The 21,825-nt window shown below is 38.2% G+C and overlaps 1 protein-coding gene across 2 annotated transcripts in view; it reads left to right on the plus strand.

Annotated features, from left to right (window-relative positions):
- Positions 1–14,501: 14,501 nt before the first annotated feature.
- The window catches only part of Hr4 (nuclear hormone receptor 4), a 370,802-nt gene continuing 363,478 nt past the window's right edge, over positions 14,502–21,825 (plus strand). The window contains exon 1 of one of the 2 annotated variants that reach the window (XM_074137740.1): positions 14,502–14,828. The gene's annotated coding sequence lies outside the window, so the exon portion shown is untranslated. The remainder of the gene's footprint in view (positions 14,829–21,825) is intronic. The other variant, XM_074137713.1, reaches the window with a different exon arrangement.

The following is a 21,825-nucleotide window of genomic DNA, read 5'->3' on the forward strand; positions in this document are numbered from 1 at the left end:
GACACATTCCAACTTGTAAGAGGAATCCACACCAAAATACAAAATCTGGCGAGCTTAAATACTGATGCTTGAAGAATAAAATAAGTTCCAAAGTTTTTTTAGAATATCGATTCTAAAATAATATTCATTTTATTATTTTGTTAATTTCTAAACAAAAGTAGGGGTCGATCTAAGACAGGGAGTCGAAGGAAAAATAATTTCGTACCCAATATAGCGAACCTTGCAAAGAAACACCAGGCACACCCATCTCGTTAATTAAAAAGCAATGCTGTAGTTACTTTACTTATTATTTAATATTTTATTTTACATATAGAAAATGCTGTGTGCTTAATCTTTAACTTAGCGGCTGGACGCTCTTTCTCTTATCTTCATTGGCGAAAGTTAAATCGTGTACATGTTATTACGACGATCAAAGTAATACTGAGCTAAAAAATAGTATTACCTAACTGGTTTACTTACTGCTGTATCCCTCCCACTCTATCACCTACTTCACAAACATTCGTCGATTGGAAATGGGTTGTAGTTTAATATTCGTTTCATTTGAAAACAAAAAACATTATAACGCTTTCTCAAGATGTTTTTAATTTTTAAAAATTTGTTTTTGTCCATTACTCTTATAATATACGAAGAATTTCGAATAAAATATAATATACAAACACAGAATGATCTAGAGTGCAGGTGGAGTCAGTCGGCGTTGTCATGGTGATGGAACCGTTTAACGACTCCGGCCCAACACCAGCAATTTCATTGGTTAAATCCACTGGAATTGGTGGAGTCAAATCCGGAGTGATTTAAATCCTTTTGAAACCGGACTCGTTCCATTTTTTCGTTCACTGAATCTAGCCAATAGAAAATGCTGGAGCTGGAACCGGAGTCGTTAAACGGTTCCATCACCATGACAACGCCGACTGACTCCACCTGCATTCTAGATCATTTGTGTTTGTATATTATATTTTATTTAAAATTCTTCGTATTTTACAAGAGTAATGGACAAAAACAAATTTTTAAAACTTAAAAACATCTTGAGAAAGCGTTATAATGTTTTTTGTTTTCAAATGAAACAAATATTTAACTAAAACCTACTTCCAATCGACGAATGTTTGTGAAATAGGTGATAGAGTGGGAGGGATACAGCAGTAAGTAAAGCAGTTAGGTAATACTATTTTTTAGCTCAGTATTACTTTGATCGTCGTCATGACATGTACACGATTTAACTTTCGCCAATGAAGATAAGAGAAAGAGCGTCCAGCCGCTAAGTTAAAGATTTGGCACACAGCTTTTTCTTTTTGTAAAATAATAAGATATTTTAAAAGCTTGATATTAATTCATAGTAAATAAATATTTCTTTCTTTATGAGTAATTATCATTTTGTTTGAAGGGTTATAATTTTTTTTTATGGGAATAATTTCCTACCCATTTGCGTTTTTCTTCTTGAATCAAGTTAACTCCGGTGGTCAAGCTAGATAACGACAAAACTGCAGTTGCTTTAATTTTTATATTTGACTAGCCTATTTTTGTTAATATTTGGTTACGTTGTTAATTTTATATTTATCAGATCAATTGGGAATTAGGGAACTACTTAATGTGTGTTAAAGAAATATAGTTTTGTTATTAACTGGAAGAGCTAACTTTTAATTATTTATTTAATTACAATGCGTGACATTTGTACAAATGCATAGGGTAAGTACAGACTGGAATCAGTGAACGAGTTGTTGGAATCGATTCCAACCCTGGAACTGATTCAAATCCAACGACTCCAAACGCGGACTCGTTCTGCCCATCACTACTCTCCACCAACTGCTCTTAGCTTCCACAGTGTACACCATGAGAGCCTAGAGCGCCACATGTTCGTTCATTCAGATCTGAGTATGGCCCGCTCGGTCTCGTGACATGTTCCGCACCACATACAAACACATGAGGATATGAGTTTCGGCCAGTAATGGCGGCCACTACACTAACGAGTTCACCGTTGGGTTTGCCGAACAGTTCCGCTCAGTACAATACGATCTGCGCATAATAAATTGTGTATGGGGGAACTATCGCGAATTCTCACCCTTGAGTAAACAAGCCAAATGGTTCACACCATACGTGCTGTCGCAATGTAAAGCCATTTTTTTTTTCTGTATTGTTTTGATCCATTGGATGGTTGCTTTCAGAGTGACCTACTTAAAGCAATCGATTTTTCTTGTCTATGCACGTGGGCCACACAAAAGTTTCTACCCCAAACTATTAACGGCTTACTAATTGAAAATAAGTACCAACTCTACTACCGGCTAACTCCCCCACTAACTGGCAGTTATTTTTGTACATAGAAATATGGTGAGAACTCCCCACGACTTCCTCTAACCACTCTAACTTATAATTTTTTACAAATACTAAATTTTAAAACCAATTTAACCATTAATAACGTTATCTAAATTATACAACTGCATTTTACAACTGCATTTTACAAGTCTTTTCAAGATACTCTAAAAAAATTTTGCAAAAGAAAAGGGTCAAATGTCAAATTTTATTAAACTATTATTATTATACGAATTTTAGAGACAATCGTGGAAGGTATTCCGAATAACAAAAATCGTGGAATTGCGAAAAATCCGTTCAGAATTTGGTAGTTTCGGTTGTAGAATTTTCTTCAAACTCTATGCATCCATTCCTCCTTCATAATATAAAAGACACATGGCCGTACACAATACTGAATGGTGAAAGGAAATCTATCCACCGCCATCTTTTCTAAATGCCTTTTTGATCGAATTTCGCTGGATAAAAGTTTAAAATAATCATAAGTACAATGTGTGAACTAAGTTAAAAGGAGAATATCTAAGCTATTATTGAAAAAGTCTTCTTAAAGTGATACTTTCGTTTGAGAAATTGCAATCACTAAATTTCAGTTGGTATCCCTGATTGAAATACATTGTCTTATCTTCCTGCAAATTAAGCTGTTTAGTATAAACATACCATCAAAGTGACTGACTGATTATCTCCAAAATTCAGTTTTCTTTTGCTCACTCTACTATAGTCAGAGAATGCATTGTAGTAGTGCCGATTTTTTTTTTTTATTTTGAGTAGATTGTACAAATTTATTTTCTCTTTTCAGGCCAGTAACCCTGACCAGAAGCCATACATTTACGCAAAGCTCCTACACTGTACATTACATGTGTCATACAAAATTATTCAGCTGGAATTTAGAATATGAAATGATAATGATAATTTATAATCTTGAACAGATATTTAAAAAAATAAAATAAAAATACGAACTATAGTGTTGCAGTGAGTTTCAAATATTTAAAGAAAAGTAAAAAAAAACGTAAGTAAATTAATTGAGTAGTACATAAAATAATTGTATTTGGAGAAATCCAGCGAAATAATTTATACCAGTGAAATTTTGATTATTGGAAACAAATAGACATTTAATATAAAAAGTAAATTTTTACAAACAAGTAACCAATAAATTTAGTATTAAAATGTTTAATTAAATTACGAGTACAAATAGAAAGGGAGAAAATAACAATTATAAAACAAAAAATTATAAAAAAACAAATATATGTTTATAATTTTTATAAATTAATAATAATAATAATAAAATAAAAATAAATCAATTGATCGGCTGAAAAGTTATCAAAGTAATTTACCCATCTGTAACTAAACCATCGTAGAAATCTAAAAAATTAATGAAAAATCAAAATGAGGGGAATTTATGAAATTTGGAGATATTCCGACTAATTAGTAACGCCTTTAAGTGAGCTTAATTGACTGTAAAATGTGTCCTCTTCAAACTGAGCAAGTCTCAACCTTCTGACACAAATTTCAGTTAGTGTTATTATGCGAAATTAGCACTCATATAAAAACGATTAAAATTATCCATTGGCCAATGGATTGCTCAATGGAATTTTAACTTTTCTAGGCAGAGAAGTTGTTCATTTGACGGGCCATTCGATTTCCTTGGTGTTCGCTGCCTGTATCAGTGGTCTTGTGTTCCTCTACTGCAGTCCACACTCTTCTATCAGGAACTTTGAGGAGTGGCCATCGCAAGGACAGTTCATGAAATTACTTCAGGTAACTCCTGAAGCGGCCATACCTTAGAGTGTAATTAATTTACACTTTGCAGTTTTAGATGGAGCTAACAAATTCTTTAGTTGTATTCCTTTTAGTTATATTTCTTTTGATATTTTTCCAGACATTGGCGCTTTCTGTCTCGACGAGGTTGCGAGTGCAATAACAGTTAGCCGGTCATATTCTATTGGTCCTCAGGAGCTTCTTTAGCCAGCCTGTCTGCCATCTCATTACCAGCTTCTCCAACGTGAGCTTTAACTCAGCTGAAACTAATAACAAGCTTTGTCCGTTTCTTTAGTTCTATTTGTTCTGTCCGTAAGTTTTCTATACGTACAGTATGCTTAGTGTCGTTTAGAGTTAACTAACTGTCAGTTTGTGACACTTAGGCTGTCGTTACAGAATTACCTCTTAATCCATTCGATTGCCTTCAGCATTGCCAACTGTTCGGCTTGTTTGTTGGAGCAAATTGAGGCCAGTCAGAATTTTTGGTAGCAAATTACCTAATTTTGTTGGTTGTAATTTGCAAACTTGAGCCTACTTAATGTTCACTCTTGCTCCCATCCGTGTATATACTCGTATTTAAGTTGTAGATTTTTCCTTCTATTTTGTAAGCTACTTACTGCATCTCTCCTTGATGTTTCCAATAGTTGCACCTTAAAGGAAAGTCAATGGTTGAATTACCTAGTTTCTCATGAATTGCATTTGTATTTCATAGTTATATAAGTAAGCTAACATATTTCTTAGATTTTTATCTTAATTGGTAAAACATTTGCCAAAATACATGAAGCTTCGTTTAAAATAATCCTGTACCTTTTGATTATTCTTTGTACGCGTTCCAGTTTACTCTCCTGCGTAATGTTCGGCTCCAGACTGGTGCTCCCTAAGTAATCCTTGGTAAAACTGCAACATTATAAGTTGTTTATAGCGCTCCTTTACTTAAACCCCAGTGAACTTTTGCTGCCTTATACAGACTATTTATTGAATTTAGGCTTCTTTCGGCTATATAGTCTACGAGTTTATTGAAGGTGAAATATTTATCGAAAACAATGCCTATAAACAACTCTAGATATTTCATTTCTGGAATTATTTAAAGTTTTTTATTATTGGGGTAAATTTATAATTCTCTTTGTTCCTTTGTTATTCTTACGCCGAATTGTGAATCGTTCAGAACTATGATTTCCAGTTTTTGTCTATTTTTATTTAGTAACACTACTAGGGGATCATCGGCAAAAGCTATAACTGTTGTGTGATAAAATTGTATGGCTCCTCTCAAAGAGTTGCTATAAATCTTACAGAATCCCAGACTGTTACAAAGCGCCTTGAAGGTAACCATTCAGTCATTGTTTTCTTCGTAATAGCGATCTCGATCAGTGCAGCTCTATATCTGAAGTAACTTTTACATAATTCTGTACAAGTTTTTAAGGCAGCCGAGATCTCCTTAGTCCGTTCAAGATTGTTGGCCACCAAGAAGCAATTACAGTATCAATACTTTTTCTTATTGTTCTATACACTTTAAGAAAACATTTTTCAGCTATATTGCTGCATCAGTCGTGGAAGGTTGTGCAAGTGATGCGTATAGTTTGCTACTTAATTTAAAGTTTAAATTTAAGTGAAATATCAGAATAAAGTGGCCTTTCGTCAAGCTGAGCCAATTTTAGAGCGACAAGAAGTGACAACTGATAGAATTGTATCGTACTTCGAGCTGGCGGCCACTTCCAATGTCGCTCGGCAAGTAGCTCCCCTAAATCACAACGAGCAACTTTGACTTAATTGAACAAATAACCAAGCTAACTAGCACAGCCGAAATGTTTGGCCAGAAAAATAATTTGTTAGAGTTAGCTCTAGCTAAAAGTAAGAATTAGACATGCTGTATAAATATTCGATCTATTTTATTAAGAACAATTTTATTTCACAAAGATTTTGGAGTAAATTTTCATGTCTTGCAACAAAATAGGATACCAGTACTTTTTTTTTTTTTTTTTTTTTTTTTTTTTTTTTTTTTTTTTTTTTTTTTTGGCGCATCGACTGCTGAGGTCATTAGCGCCCCTAATCATTTTTATCTTCTCTCATCTTTTATCCACTCGAGCTGGGTCGGCACGCGTCACCTTCGGGCTTCCACATACTGCACCTTGCTGAGCAAGGTAGGGTGGAGCCCAGGTATATTGGAGTATATATCCCACTCATCCCCTCTTGTCCATCGATCCAGTCGACGAGGGGGAGAGTGGAACATATTCGTGCCTTCCCCTATTTACATTAACTTAAGATATTAACGCAAGACCAAAAGTGTTTTATTACCGAATATAAATAAACCTAATCTACCATAAGGAGGCTATTTCCTTAGAACTATGATAATGTGCAGTACTTTTAACAAATTTTCCTGCACATTCTAAAATAAACTTAGTCTAAAATTAACCTAGAGGGGTTGAAATACTTTTATAAAATTTCTTTCAACCCCGGACTGTGATCTATCCTAAACATTCATACAACTTTCTTACTAATAAATACATTCACGCTGATAAATACATTCACGCTTAAAATACATTCACGCCAATAAATACATTCACGCCAATAAATACATTCACGCCAATAAATACATTCACGCTAATAAATACATTCACGCCAATAAATACATTCACGCTAATAAATACATTCACGCCAATAAATACATTCACACCACATTTCACACAAGGGGAAAGTACTCGATATTCCTTTCCCCTTTAAAAGAACTAAACTATAAACTAACCTAAATGCTAACCTAAATTTTACAATATAAATTAATATGTCTTAAATATGTAAATAGCCTCCTTATGTAAGGAGAACCCTCTTCAAGAATAGCGCACTTGTCATGTGGCAGGCCTGCTCTTTCTCTTTGGCTACGCAGTGCCTGACACCCTTCCAACACGTGCGACACTGTCAGCCTTTCTCGACATCGGGGGCACCTCGGCCTTCTTTCGGCAATGAGGAGGTACCCATGTGTCACACGTGTATGTCCAATCCTTAGCCTTGTCAAAATCACAGATTCGTGCCGCGGGTAGTTCTCGACTGTAGCGTTCCAAACACGTGGTTTAATTTCTTTTAATTTTTCGTTTGTGCGATCCCACTGCCCTTGCCATTTATTTCTTATTAGAAGTTTCATATATACTTTTAGGTCAGTGGGACGCACAGGGATGACTTCATCAGTAGTTGTAGAGGCGGCACGTTTGGCCGCCTCGTCCGCTTGTTCATTACCGGACACACCAATGTGGCCCGGGACCCAAGCGAACGTCACCCTTTGTCCACGTGAACGCAATTCAGATAAATAATAAAATATTCTGGAGACCAATGGGTCCGTCGAGAACTTATCCCGGAGAGCCATGACTGCACTTAGTGAGTCGGTTAACACCAACGCTTTATTATAATTTTTGTTTTTTATGAGCGTTATGGCCTGGCTAATAGCAAACAACTCGGCCGTGTACACCGATGCATAATGAGGGAGTGTCCAACTAAGGGTAACTCCCTCTGTGTACACAGCGCTACCCACACCGTTGCCCATCTTCGACCCGTCCGTAAAGACAGGTCGGAAGTCATAGTGAAAATTCATAATTTCTAATAATTTTTGTCTATAGACAACGGGGGGAGTTTCTTCTTTTTTGTGGATTGCCAGGTCCATGCGGACTTTTGCAGAGGGCAATAGCCAGGGAGGGTCAGGAGCAAAACCCCAATTCATAACTTCTCCCAACTCGATGCCCTCCGCTGCTAAAATTTCCTTTGCCCGGACCCCGAGGGGCCTCGTCCGCGTGCGTTGGTGTCGAAATTCCATATCATGTGGGCTCTCAAATATGGCGGGGTACAAGGTATGAGACCGTTTCCCCCATATTCCGGCTGCGTAGGCCAGGGTGAGTTGTTCTCTCCTGAGCTGGGGTGGCAACATCCCTGACTCTACGTAGAGGCTTTGTAACGGACTGGTTCGGAAGGCGCCTGTAAATAATCTAATTCCTTCATTATAAATTCTATCTAGTAGTTTCAGGCGTGACTTGCGCGCAGAGCTATAAACTGGGGCTCCATATTCTAATTTTGAACGGGTGAGTGTAATGAAAATTCGTTTTAAAATTTCCCGCTCCGTCCCCCACTTATAGCTTCCCAAAAATTTTATTATGTCGAGGGTTCTCCTTGATTTTTTGCTAGTGTAGTCGATGTGATCCTGCCAGGATAACTTAGTATCGAAAATGAGGCCCAGGAAACGAACGTTGGGTTTGTACTGAATGGGTGTGCCTCCTAAGTATAACGTTGGAGCATTATGCTCATGTCTTAGTCGACAAAAGTGTAGGCACACCGTTTTAGTTCTAGAGAACTTAAACCCGTTTCTATTGGCCTCATCAGCCACTCTATCTATCGCCTGTTGTAGGAGTACATTAACCTCGGCTAAGTCCTTGCCTGCTAAATAAATGGCGAGGTCATCAACATACAATGATATTTTTAGGGGATCTCCTACAACTTCGGCTAAACAGTTGACCGCTATCGTGAAGAGTGTAACACTTAGAACCGATCCCTGTGGTATTCCGTTTTCCAGATGGTACTGGTCTGAGAGTACTGACCCCAGACGAACTCGAAACCTTCGTGATTCCAAAAACCCACGAAGGAATTTTGGTAATTTCCCTCGCAGACCCCATTCGTGACACTTCCGCAGAATCGCATACCTCCACGTTGTATCATAAGCCTTCTCGAGGTCAAAAAACACGGCCAGCACGTGCTCTCTACGCATAAATGCATTTTGCACATAGGCCTCTAGGTGGCTCACTTGATCCAACGTGGAACGATGTCTGCGAAATCCCGCTTGATGCTGGCTATAAAGCCCTCTAGTTTCTAATACATATACTAATCTATAATTGATTATAGATTCGAGGACCTTACTCAAGCAAGTAGTCAATGAAATGGGTCTGTAACTGGAGGGATCGCTGGGATCTTTTCCTTCTTTAGGGATCGGTATGACAATAGCTTCCCGCCAACCATCAGGATATTGGCCGGTCTCCCATATGGTGTTGTATAACCGGAGGAGGCCTTCTTTTGCAGTTGCATTCAAATTTCGGATCATTGCATATGGGATTCCGTCCACACCTGGAGCGGAATCTCTACATTTCTTTAAAGTATTTTCTAATTCATGTATGGTTAGCGGTTCATTGTAAGCTTCGCTGATAGCGGTTTCAAAATCGAGTGGCTGTTGCTCCACGTTACCTTTTCGCCGGAGGAATTCTGCCGAGTAATTTTGTGAGCTGGAAACTTCAGCAAAGTAACCAGCCAAGGATTCGGCTACCTCTCGCGGCTCGGTAACGACGACATCATTGACTTTTAATATTGGTACCGACGGGGTTTTTCGTCCGCCAGAGAGGGTTTTTATTTTACTCCACACCTCCTTCAAAGTCGTTGACGTGGAAATTTTCGACACGTAGGAGGTGAGACTTGCCTTTTTTGATTCATTGATTATACGCCTCTCTCTGGCTCTCAGTCTTTTAAAGTTTATTAGATTTTCATCCGTCGGATACCTCTTGAATCTATTTAAGGCCTGCTTTGTAGCTGCTATGGCGCTTTTACATTCTGGGGTCCACCATGGGACGGGGGTTCGTGGGACTCTCCCGCCAGCTCTCGGAATGGAACCACCAGATGCCTCCTCCAGGGCCTTGACAAACAGCTCGCTATCCAGAGTGGTATTTCCTGTAGAGGGTGGTATTACCACTCTGGCGGCATAAGCAGGCCAATTCGCCTTGTTGATGTCGTATCTCCGTGGAGTTACAAAGTCGGATCTGGAGATGGAGCTCGATACTAGGATTGGGAAGTGGTCACTATTATACAAATGGTCTAGTGTGGTCCATTCTAGACGTACTGCTATGGTGGGAGTTGCAACACTCAGGTCAATCGCACTAAAGCCTCCCGAGTGTGCATTGAAGCGTGTTGCTTCACCACTATTGAGGAGCATCAAGTTGCTATTATCTATAATCTCCTCAAGAGCTCTGCCTCGAGCATCAGTCCCAGCTGACCCCCACCAGGTGTTGTGACAGTTGAAGTCCCCCATCAACAACACCGGCGCAGGGAGCTGCGAGAGCAGATTTTCCAGATCACTTCTACGCCAATAGATGTCTGGCAGGTATATGCTAGCTAACGTGATCTGTAGTGGTGTAGCTAGACGCACGGCAACAGCTTGTATATTAGTTTGTAGGTTGAGACGCCTGCTAGGGATATTATCCCGTACACAGACGACTACACCACCGTGCGCCCTCCCACCTGGGGCAGGTTGTACCTCATGAATGTATATTTTGTACCCAGGTATGTGAATGATATGACCTGGGCGTATCTTCGTTTCCTGGAGGCACAACCCAAAAGGACGATATTCCGCCACCATTCGGCGTAGTCCTTCTTTATTACTTGTATAGCCCCGCATGTTCCATTGTATAATTGACTCAAACATGATTTTTTCCCAATATTAAACCTGGCAGGATCTTTTTAATATCTAATGCATTTAAAATATTGAATAAAGGTAACCTACTATTCATTATGTTATAAAATAAACTCAGTGTATGGAAATAGCTGCTAAAATACATGGATGCTGTGATTTGGTTTAACTCTACAATACATTTACTCAGTGGCACACTTATCCTTGGGCTTGCCTTTAGGCCAACCCTTTTTTCTTCGTCTGGGAGGATTGTCAGAGGCATTTCCCCCCTCCGATTCTGATGCTTCAATGTCCGTCCCCATAAGAAGCCACTGCTTCCTGGGGGAGCGAACATTGGATTTGGAGGACGTTTGTCCTTCCATTAATGATTTTCTCCCCCTAGTCCTAGTAGGGTAGGGGGGTGACAGAATCGTCTTTACTTTCCGCCTCAGGGAGCGTTTAGGTGGACTGACCACTTTCCACTCCCCTTTGGAGGCGGTTACATTTTGAGGTGGGTTTAACGCCACCTTTATGGCGCCCCCACTAGTAGTGGGAGCAGTTGGTAGTAGCCCTGAGGCTACTGTCTCCCCCTGAGGGGAGTTTAGTTTTGATGGTGGGGCGGAACCCACCTTTGGGACTACTCCCCTTAAAGCAGGGGAGGTGGTTAATGGTGGGATTTCTCCCACTTTTACAATTGTCCCCTTTAAGGCAGGGGAGGGGCCTTTTATTAAGTGCCCTTGAATTTGGGCGGAGCTTGTTAAGTGTGCCACTGGTACGGGTGTCCTCAACTTTTCTGCGAAGGATATTGCACTTGAAGCATAAGCATTACTTTCTACTATTGCCCTCGCCTCATGGTAGGGCAACTGCTGCAGTGTCTTTACTTTTTGGATTTCTTTTTCCTTTATTAATGTGGGACACCCAGAGGATCTGGCAGAGTGTTCCCCACCACAGTTTACACAGCTTATTGGGGGTGTGCACTCACCATCATGCATGGGCTTTCCGCATGTGCACACCGCTTCTGGAGCTTTGCAACGCATTGAGGTGTGCCCGAATCTTTGACACTTGTAACATCTCATTGGAGATGGTATGTACGGGCGCACCTTCAGTTTATAGAATGCTGCATTTATTGACTGTGGCGGTTTAGGTCGATCGAAGGTGAGAACAAGAGAAGCGGTGTCCACTAAGGACCCATCTTGCCTTCTCTTAATCCTCCTCACCTCTACTACTCCTTCATCTGCCAAACCCTCTTTTATATCTTCTATTGTGCTATTTAAAAAGTCCCTGCAAGTAATTACGCCCTGTGAACTATTTAACCGTTTGTGGGGACCAGCTTCAAGTTCAGCATCCATGTACTTTTGCAATTTTAAGATTGCTTCTGCTTGTATACGGTTCTCAGCTTCTATACAGATAGAGCCATCACTGAGTTTTTTTACACTTTTGGTCTTGCCTACAATACTCTTTATAAATTTATTTAACTTAAACGAACACTCGTTTACAAAGGTACCCTCCTTCTTTTTAACTACGAAGAATCTTCCCCAGTTGTCCTCTTCGAGATCTATGAATTTATAACTTACCTGACTCTTGTTTTCCTGCTTGTTGCCGCCCTTGGCTTTCTTCCTTGGCGGGGAAGAGGGGCCAAATGGTTGCAGAGTGAACTGCAAACCTGATGTCGTAGGTCCTGTAGAAATGTCCATGTCCTCGCCATGTCGTTGCCTAGTTTGAACGGTCGTTTGGGGTTTAGTAGGTTGGGGAGTGAGGGAAATAATAGGAGGTTGTGGGTTCGGAATTAGGATAGGTAAAGGGAGAGGGTTATGTGGGGAGGGAGTGGGATTGGAGGTTTGGATAGGGAAAATGGGTGGGCTGAGCCCTAGGGGGTTGATTTGATTAGCCATAGTAATCAAAAGGGATTCATCAAGGTTCGTGGGCCCGCCTCCACGGACGCTCAAATGGACCCGGTTACTGTCCGGGTGGACCATCAAACCTTGATATAGTCAGGTGCCACGGAAGACAACGTTCCGGTACCAGGTACCGACCCGTGCCCCCGTGACCCCCTTCCTACCCCTAGGAACCTGTCTGAGACAGGGTTCCCTAGCCGATTTCCTGAAGTAGGGGTATCCTCCAGGTGGAGCTCTCGGGTGAAGCCGAGGCCAAAGACATGTGTTGGGATAAGAAGCCCGCAGGTCAACGTCTCCCTCAATGCCCAGGATCCTCTTTTCCACCCTAGCCCCAAAGCCTCGCCACGGCACGCGAGGGAGAGATATTTATACTCTGACTCTCGACGAGTGCGTGTCCTTGTTCGTGCAGTGTGTGTAGTCGTCTGTATAGTGTGAGTGTTAAGGTGTGAGTGAGGTGTGTGGTGGGGAGCTCGAGTTTACCTGTGGGTTCGCTAAACCCAAGTAGCTGCACACAGCAACTACCTCTGCAGGTCCTAAGTGTAGTGTGTGAGTGTTAAGGAGTGTCAGTGTGTGTGTTGAAGTGTTGTTAGACTGGGATACCCGCAGGGACGCCAAGCTCCCTGAAGAAGTGGCTAGTCCACTTCCCCCTACGGGGGATACCAGTACTTGTTGATGGTATGTGTTTCTTGAAACGATTTAGTATATGATATATGCAAGTAGCTAATTTATTTTACCAATGGCTGAGAGAATAAAGCGACGTTTTAGTTGTGTATTTTCATATTTTCAGAAAGCAACCTCTACTACCTTTATATTATGGAAAATATTTATTTGATATCAAACTATTTTAATAGTAATTAACTGGCGGTTGTGTATAAAATGTGGTTTTTTAATTCAAAAAAGTTTCATCTTGAAAACTTTTTTGTAATTCTAGAACAACAAATCGTAACTTAGATTTGCTGGTAGAACCATTCATTTATCTTTTTCCGATTGGTTAACTTGATATTAAACTGGTTACACACAATTTAAAAGGGATTTCCTGTTCTACGTCTTGAGCAACTAAATCCAGACTACAGCAACTAATCAGCTTCTAAATATCGCTAAATGTTTTTGAGGTTTTTATGGGTCCAGTCTAATATGGGAAAGGTTTCTCTGTATAGCATCTACTGGTGAGAAAATAGAAAATAAACTCCATAATATTGCTAACGATTCTAAATAGTTTATTCCTGCATTAAGGAAACATATACCTTAAACTTGAAAATCAAACTTAGTAGATCCAGACCATTATGCTTTACATCAAAAAAATGTAGCATTAAATCATCTTGCACAAGACTTTGCTACAGTGGCGGCGGATCGATAAAAGAAATCCCAGAACTGACATTGCAATAAGAAAGAAATCCAAATTAAAAAAGGATACTTGGGTGTCACGCTGGTGTACAACAAGGAACCCACGGAAAAAGAGAAAAAAGAAGGGAAATAGTGAGAAAACTCTACAAATTTCCCTTTTCTACAATGCTGAAGTTGTTGACTTCTAAATAGATTATTACTTAAATCGGCAATCATCTTTTTCCCCTTGGATTAATGAATCAAGCACCAAAAAAGATGTAGACTACCCTATAAATCTTTGGATTTGAAAATCTGGTTATTAAACCACAAACCTGGACCAGATTTTAGTTTAGAAAAAATGCTGTGAGAGCTAGTGAAAAGAAAGACAAGTCCAATAATTCTAGGTTCAGTTTTAATTATCCTCCATTTTAGAAAGAAATGCATAAAGGGCATTCGCTCCTTTAAAGGGCGAATACAGTATGACGAAGTACATCATGAATGAATAGAGCATAATCTTGGTCTTTCCAAATATGTATACAGAAAGTGTGTTGTGATTAGCTGAATGGAAAAAATAAGAATAATAAGGTGTTTACTGAGGAGGTATGCAGCTGGGAGATATCTTGGAGATAGAAGCGCGCCCATTCGCGCACTTGTGCGAACATCCGAACGTGATGTTTAAGTGCGTATGAGTGGTTTGGAGGGGAAGTGTGGGGAGGGCAGAACGGCGCCACCCCACTACCATCTACCAAAGTGACGTCACACCCAGTGTGCCCAGAGAGCGGGCTCTGAGGTCATTGACTCCATACTCGATGTACACTACACATTTACCTGGGTATTTGCAACCTCTTATCAACTTGGCTCAACCAGTGATCCGTGTTTCTGTATATATATATATTTTTTTTAATTAATGTAAAATTTTGTATGCAGTTTTTCAATTAAGTTAAAAATTTTTTAGGAAAATAGTGCCAGTGAGTAATGCCAGTGTTTTCGACAATGGGATAAACAATATTGATGTTTTTGTCATTTCGTCAAAGTGCCGTACATATATTTTAGTTTTTCAAATTTTTGTTTGTCGTGAAATATCAGTTTTTTGACTTTTTTGTTTTATTTAACTGTTTATTCTTATTTGGATCTTTGGATAAGGACGCCGGCAACATGTAAGTAGAGTATTTTAGTTAGTTATTTATTAGATTTTGCTCGAATGTTCAAATGAGCTAGTGAGACTGACGTTGCCAGGGAGTTCAGATTGAATGACCGGGCATGTAAACAAAGTGAAGTTTACGGGCCGGTTATGATCGCGTCACCTGAAGCAAGTCTTTGTATACTAATATCTAATCTAATCACCCCACTGTCAACATTATCTTCAACATCAACAGCCCACCCCACCCCACCCCGCGCGTTCGTACACACGTCGCTTCCCCTCCTCTGATAGCCTTGTATAACCTTTACCGGCACCTTCGCTAATCTCACCTGTATTATTTATTCACTTGCAGTGTTGTTACACACAATTCTGTGGTTGAATACTATGAAAATTAATTAATAAAACTTATTTCTAAATATAAAATATATTATTATATTTTAAAACACTGTAAGCATCTCTATTACTGACCTATATGTTGTGAAGGGGTCATTGCCCGCCACTAGAGCCGCTATCGACCTCTCTTTACCTACGAACGCCTTCAATCTAAACTTTGCAAACACTTTATGTTAATAATAAGTTATCAGAATTTTTTTTATTTAAAAAATAGTTTAAATAAAAAAAACTTTAATCGTGTAAACATAGTAGAAATGACAATGATTTTTATTACTGACACGCAATTATCATTTTACTGTTTTTTATCCTTGTCTCTAAACTCTACATTATCATTCAATTGTCATTTTTGTAATTGAAATGAAGAAGCTCCATTATTAATGTTATGGTTCCTCTAAGATCTATAAACAAAACATTCAGTTTCAAATTTTTGTTCTAATCTAAACTTGTTATTTACGTTTTTATATTAAATTTACGGATATCACGTTGAAATTCATTATGGAGATTTTATTTATTGGAGCATTCGCTATTTTTAAATTACCCGTTTTTCGATTGGTAAAATGATCATTAAATTTACCCACATAATTAGGAACTAAATAACTCGTTCCTCAATAAAAAAACAACTACGATCTATTTTACTGGGAGATTTGGTTCCTTTTCTGAATTTAAGGTAAACTTCTAAAATTGCAAACGATTGTTAGTTCTTTCTATCAATTTCTCACTTTATTTTTGGGTTTTATCCGTCATACCTCGTTTCTTAATGTTGCTTAATTCTTAATTCAGCTCCTATGTATTAAACAATAACAATAATGTGATTAATAAATCTTGGATAAATTGTTTTTATTGTTATTATTTATTTATATTTGCTCTTTATGGAGTTATGATTGTGTGTGATAAGTTTTTTTGTGTGTTTACAATGACATAGTAATTTAATTTAATAGTTTATATTGTTCTGTAGGTTACTTAGATGAAAATAATTTTTATTAGATGAAAATGATACATACGAGGGTCGTTTGAAAAGTCCGTGCAAAAATAAAAACTATTTAATTTTTGGGGGTAAACCTTTTTTATTTTTCAACATAGTCTCCTTTTAGGCTTATACACTTCGTCCAACGCTGCTCTAGTTTGTTGATCCCTTCCGAATAATAGGATTTGTCCAAGTCTGAAAAATAGCCATTCGTTTCTGCAATCACCTCCTCGTTTGAATAAAATCTTTTTCCCGCCAGCCATTTCTTCATATTGGGGAACAAATAGTAGTCCGAGGGAGCCAAGTCTGGAGAATAGGGGGGATGTGAAACGATTTGGAACCCTATTTCCATTAATTTTGCGACCACAACTGCTGAGGTGTGAGCTGGTGCGTTGTCGTGATGGAAAAGGACTTTTTTGTGGGCCAATCGTGGGCGTTTTACTTGCAGCTCGGTTTTCAAACGGTCCAATAACGATGAATAATATGCACCTGTAATAGTTTTACCCTTTTCCAGATAGTCGATAAGGATTATTCCTTGCGAATCCCAAAAGACAGTCGCCATAATCTTTCCGGCCGAAGGAACGGACTTCGCCTTTTTTTGGCGCAGATTCCCCCTTGGTAACCCATTGTTTAGATTGTTCTTTGGTCTCAGGAGTGTAGTGATGTATCCATGTTTCATCCACAGTGACGAAACGACGCTTAAAGTTCTGCGGATTCTTCTGGAACAGCTGCAAACCGTCCTTGTAACACTTCACACGATTTCGTTTTTGGTCAAGCGTGAGCAATCGCAGCACCCATCTTGCGGATAGCTTTGTCATGTCCAAATGTTGATGCAAAATATTATGTACCCGTTCATTCGAAATGCCCACAGCACTAGCAATCTCACGCACCTTCACTCTTCTGTCACCCATCACCATATCATGGATTTTATCAATGATTTCTGGAGTAGTAACCTCAACAGGGCGTCCAGAACGTTCAGCGTCACTTGTGCCCATATGGCCACTCCGAAAATTTTGAAACCACTTATAAACTGTTCTAATCGAAGGTGCAGAGTCACCATAATGTTTATCAAGCTTCTCTTTAGTCTCCTGAGGCGTTTTGCCTTTCATAAAGTAGTGTTTAATCAACACACGGAATTCTTTTTCGTCCATTTTTTGAAAATCACTCGACTTCCTCGATTCAAACGAATGCCAAACACAAAGAAATAGACCGATGTGGCTGAAACTTGGTGTGTGTTCTTCCAAGAGATGCTACTAACTAAACATAACCTCGATACGCGCCAGTGGTGCTATCTCTCTGACTTTGCACGGACTTTTCAAACGACCCTCGTAAATAGTAACTAAAATAACGAACCAACTAACGAAGTTGCTACTTTTTTTTTTTTTCAAACTGGTGAAGATTTCTGCAAATTAGTTGAAATGAATGGCTGTTGCCATAATTCCCGGTTCATTTCATATTATATATATCATATGAAGTATTCAAAAATGTATGTGGATGACAGTCAATATACAGATTTTTTTTTTTTAGAAGTTTGGGAAGTTTTGTTGTGGGACTGGTCTAACCAATGTCTAGAACGTTTCCTATTATCGTAGCTCATTTCACCACAAGTTAAGGCCTCAATTACTTTGGATGTTGACGCGCCTAAGCCAACCGAAACAGCAGAGTGCCCCGATATCAATGCCTTCGCCATCTCCCAAACTTTATGTGATAGTTCAGCTACTACTATGATCCTTAAAGCTTCGATTATATCGTAGTTCAGTCGAAACGTGGGCTAACTTTGATGCTAGGGAACAAATATGCGCAATAATAGATGTTGGTTAGGATTTAAAAAAAAATAGAGCTGGATAGAACATGGAATTAAAAGTCTCCACTGGCACTCCCGGATTTTGAGGAGGTGCCAACAAGCGTGCGCTCGAGGCCTCATTTTCAAATTGGCTTCCAAATTTCTTAAATAAAAATAATTATAATTGAACAGAATCATTTTTTCAAAGAATCATGTAAAATGAAAAGTTGGTCCAGTACGTTTATAAATTTTAAACGATAATAATTAGAACACTGCCGCACTTATCCTAAAGTGAAAGAAATGAACTGTTTCCCGGGATGTTTGGACAGTTGGGCTAAATCGTTTTGCTATATTTTTCATATTTAAAAATGATGTATGCGCGAAATTGACTGTCGTATTCCTTGGCAGTACCAAATGAAAATAAACAATTTTAGCTTCGCTTTTTCATTATTGAGACATTTTTTAAACAAACAATACTCACTGGCCTTTTTCTAAAAACCATATTTCCGGGTCCTCGGATATTTCCGGCCAAAACTCGATTTTGAAAGAATATTTGAAATGTTTTAAACTATTTTATAAACAGCTTAAAAATAAATAAAGTACTGCGGAGGTAAATAAGTTAGCAAATAAATGAAATACAAGTTACTGTTTCAAGTGTAGTGATGTATATATTTATTAAGATTATTGATTTTATTATATAGTATGCATTTTATATATATATATAACTTTTTATTTTTTATTTGTATTGCTACCTGTACAAAGTAAATATACATCAGGTAGTGCAGATAGAGGGTAAACAATCAAACAGGAAGATAGAAATGAGCCAAATTTCGGCGATAGGAATTGTCTAGGATAGGAGATCAAAAGGCCAACGTCCTTTTAGATGTCTTGGTAGATTATTAGATTGGAGGGATTAGCTAAGCAGTTAGCGTATTGGATTACCACTCGGAGATCCCGGGTTCGAATCCAGTTGCTGACCCTTAGATGTTTCTCTTCCTAGGAGCTTCTTGTCCGGTGATGGACAACAGTGTTGTCTATGACAAGAGAACACTGTCTGGAGGCCGGCAGTGCACTGAAAAAAAGCTTCGGGCGCCAATAACCTCAGGCAGGATGGGCGTCTGTGGAAATTGAGGAATCGTGATTGGATAGATTCGGTGACAAGGAGGATGTTTAGATCTTTATGAGGGCACCAACAGTAAGGTGGAGGACTTTTGATTAGATGCTGGAGATATTGGAGGGTTTAGTTGAGCCCACACAGCTCTGATCCGTAAGTCCAGATGGGTTTAAGAAGGTTAGGTTGTTGAGTATGCTTAGTTTACATCATGCGTCTTAGTTGCCCATACCTTTTGTTTAGTTGTTGTCTTTTGAGTCTCGTGTGTGGGTTCCACGTGAGTCTACTGTCCAAGTAGAAACCCAGATAGCGTTCTACGTTCGAGGAAGGGATAGGATTGTTGAGGATGAAAACATTGGAGCACGTTTGACGCCTGAGCGTGAAAGTTACGTGTACGCATTTGCTTTCGTTAATTTTCTATGCACCAATGGGTGCACCAGCTCTCTATTAGGCTGGAAACATAGTGGAGCGGCGAGCAAAGCGGCGATGATAGCGAAGAGCGAAGCGGCGAAATCAAACACAAGTTAACATATGGGACCGCGCATAGTGGCGAGCAAAGCGAAGATAGAGCAACTCTATCTATTTCTAGTTTTTGTTTTTGCCGCTTTGCTCTTCGCTATCATCGCCGCTTTGCGCGCCGCTCCACTATGTTTCCAGCCTTAGGTTGAGGCTCTTGAAGGAATTTGGAGATTTCCTGTTAATTTAAAGTTACAAGTAATTTTACAATGAATTGAAAAAATAAATAAAATAGATACTTGAATTCTTAGCGTAAATGATAATAGTGTTAAGCTTTACATTTAGGTATCAATCATGAAGCGGAAAACTCCACGTTTAAACGATTTTAGAATAGAATTTATCGAGTAAATTTGATGAATGTAAAAAATAAAAAGTAAAATAGAGTTTTAGGCTCACCGTTAATAATTTGACGTCTTAAATTCCAGCCATTCTTACCTAAAACTGTAACTTTAAACTATAAAACGGATAATAATCCAAGGTGGACCGCGTGTGTCACAATTGCCAGTGTTACCAGAGCTATCCTCAAAGTACTCTTAAGGTCGGGTATTCGGAGAGGAAATGATGAAGATTTCCTTTCACCACTGCAGGGCCTTACTCCGCTAATGAAGGGAAAATATTCAGCCTTAGCAGTTGCTACTCTAAATCTTAAAAGCCAGTTAAGTTCTTTAAAATGTAATTTTGAATTAAACGGAAGCGATATCTATAGGCAAATTTGTCTTTCATGAGTGTTCTGTTCAGAGGAAATTACTGTAACTCTGCCCTTACTTTTTATTTAAACTGTAAAAAAAAGACTTTATTCGAATATCTGACTAAATTAGGTAACGATAGAATTTTTTAAAATTTTTGGATTTTTTCCTCTGTCTTGTAATATTTTGGTACGATTAGGTGAGAATTTCTCAATGACCCCAAATTGAAATGATTATCTACCTCTCAAATTAGCGAAATAATGGAATTTGCATTTAATAGTGGGTGCCTCTTTTCTCCGAACCCAAAAATTTCCTTTTTCTGCAACCATGTAGGGAAGTTCTCATTACTTAATTAAAATCAGCTGTGTAATGCCCAACTTCCCACACTAGTGGGGGGAAATTCCCATTAGTGTCACTTTCCGCACAAGTGAGTGGAAAAACTTTATTGTGCTTCCTTGATATAAGAAGTTTTGTTATTAACATAAATATTTTCTGTAAAACTCTAATAAGCTTATTTAAATTTATTTTATTTAAATAATTAAAAAACGAATATTAAAAAATAAAATAAAAATTGAAAGGAATATAGAAATAAAAATAACACTTTAATAAATAATTAGATATTTTTAATTATAACAGTTAAAAAGGTTATAGTGTTACCTTATAGAAATTTAAAATGGATTCTAGTGATGCCTGTTTAGAAAACACTCCTCCATCAATAAAAGAAACAGCAGAAAATGTAATAAGTAATGTAAATACGTAAGTAATGTAAATAATTGTAATATAACAATAAATGTTTATAATAAATAAATTACTTTTTGTAGACTGTAAAAATGAAATTTTTAATTTTATTAGTTAATAAATGGTTGCAGAAAAAATATAATATTTAACTCTAGTGTAAAGTATTTTCCTCACACTCTGCAATTTGCACTTGCACTCGCATCGCTTCGCTCGCTCGTGCGTGCAAACCCTGCCTCGCGTGAGGAAAAGTTTTACTTTCCACACTTGTTAAATAATTAACTATTTTTTTTGAAAATATTGAAACGAAATGTCTCTTATTAAAACTTTTTCTAAAATTAAGGATATTTCAAGTTTTATATGAGCTTTTTTATTTGTGCTAAATGTTATCTATTTTTACATAATATATTGCAACGCCACTTCTTGTTGACCTGGTGGCGCAATCTTCTCCACTGCAAGTGCCTAATAGACAATTTTTTTTAAAAAAAAAGTGTCGCGATCGTAAGGTATAGAGAGATATCAGAATATAGAACATACGCCACTATATAATATTTATAAATAAATATCTATTGTCCAATAGAAAGAAAGTCAGCTTATTTTTTCATGCGAGCTTTACGTCTAACTTTACATGTCGAGGACGGAGGCAACTAGCAAACATACTTTACTATAAATTTCTCATATTAACCATCGCATAATATCCAAGGCCTGTAACCAGGAATAGAACCCAGTAGTATAATAAAATATAATAATAAAATGCAACTTAACTTTTCAGGCCTCGCCTCTAACTCTCAGCTATCGTGGCGCCTTACCAGTTAAAGTACCCAA

Source organism: Rhodnius prolixus, unplaced genomic scaffold (genome assembly GCF_049639745.1).
Source record: "Rhodnius prolixus isolate KJV_2025 unplaced genomic scaffold, Rpr scaffold_1, whole genome shotgun sequence".
NCBI classification, from domain to species: Eukaryota; Metazoa; Arthropoda; class Insecta; order Hemiptera; family Reduviidae; genus Rhodnius; species Rhodnius prolixus.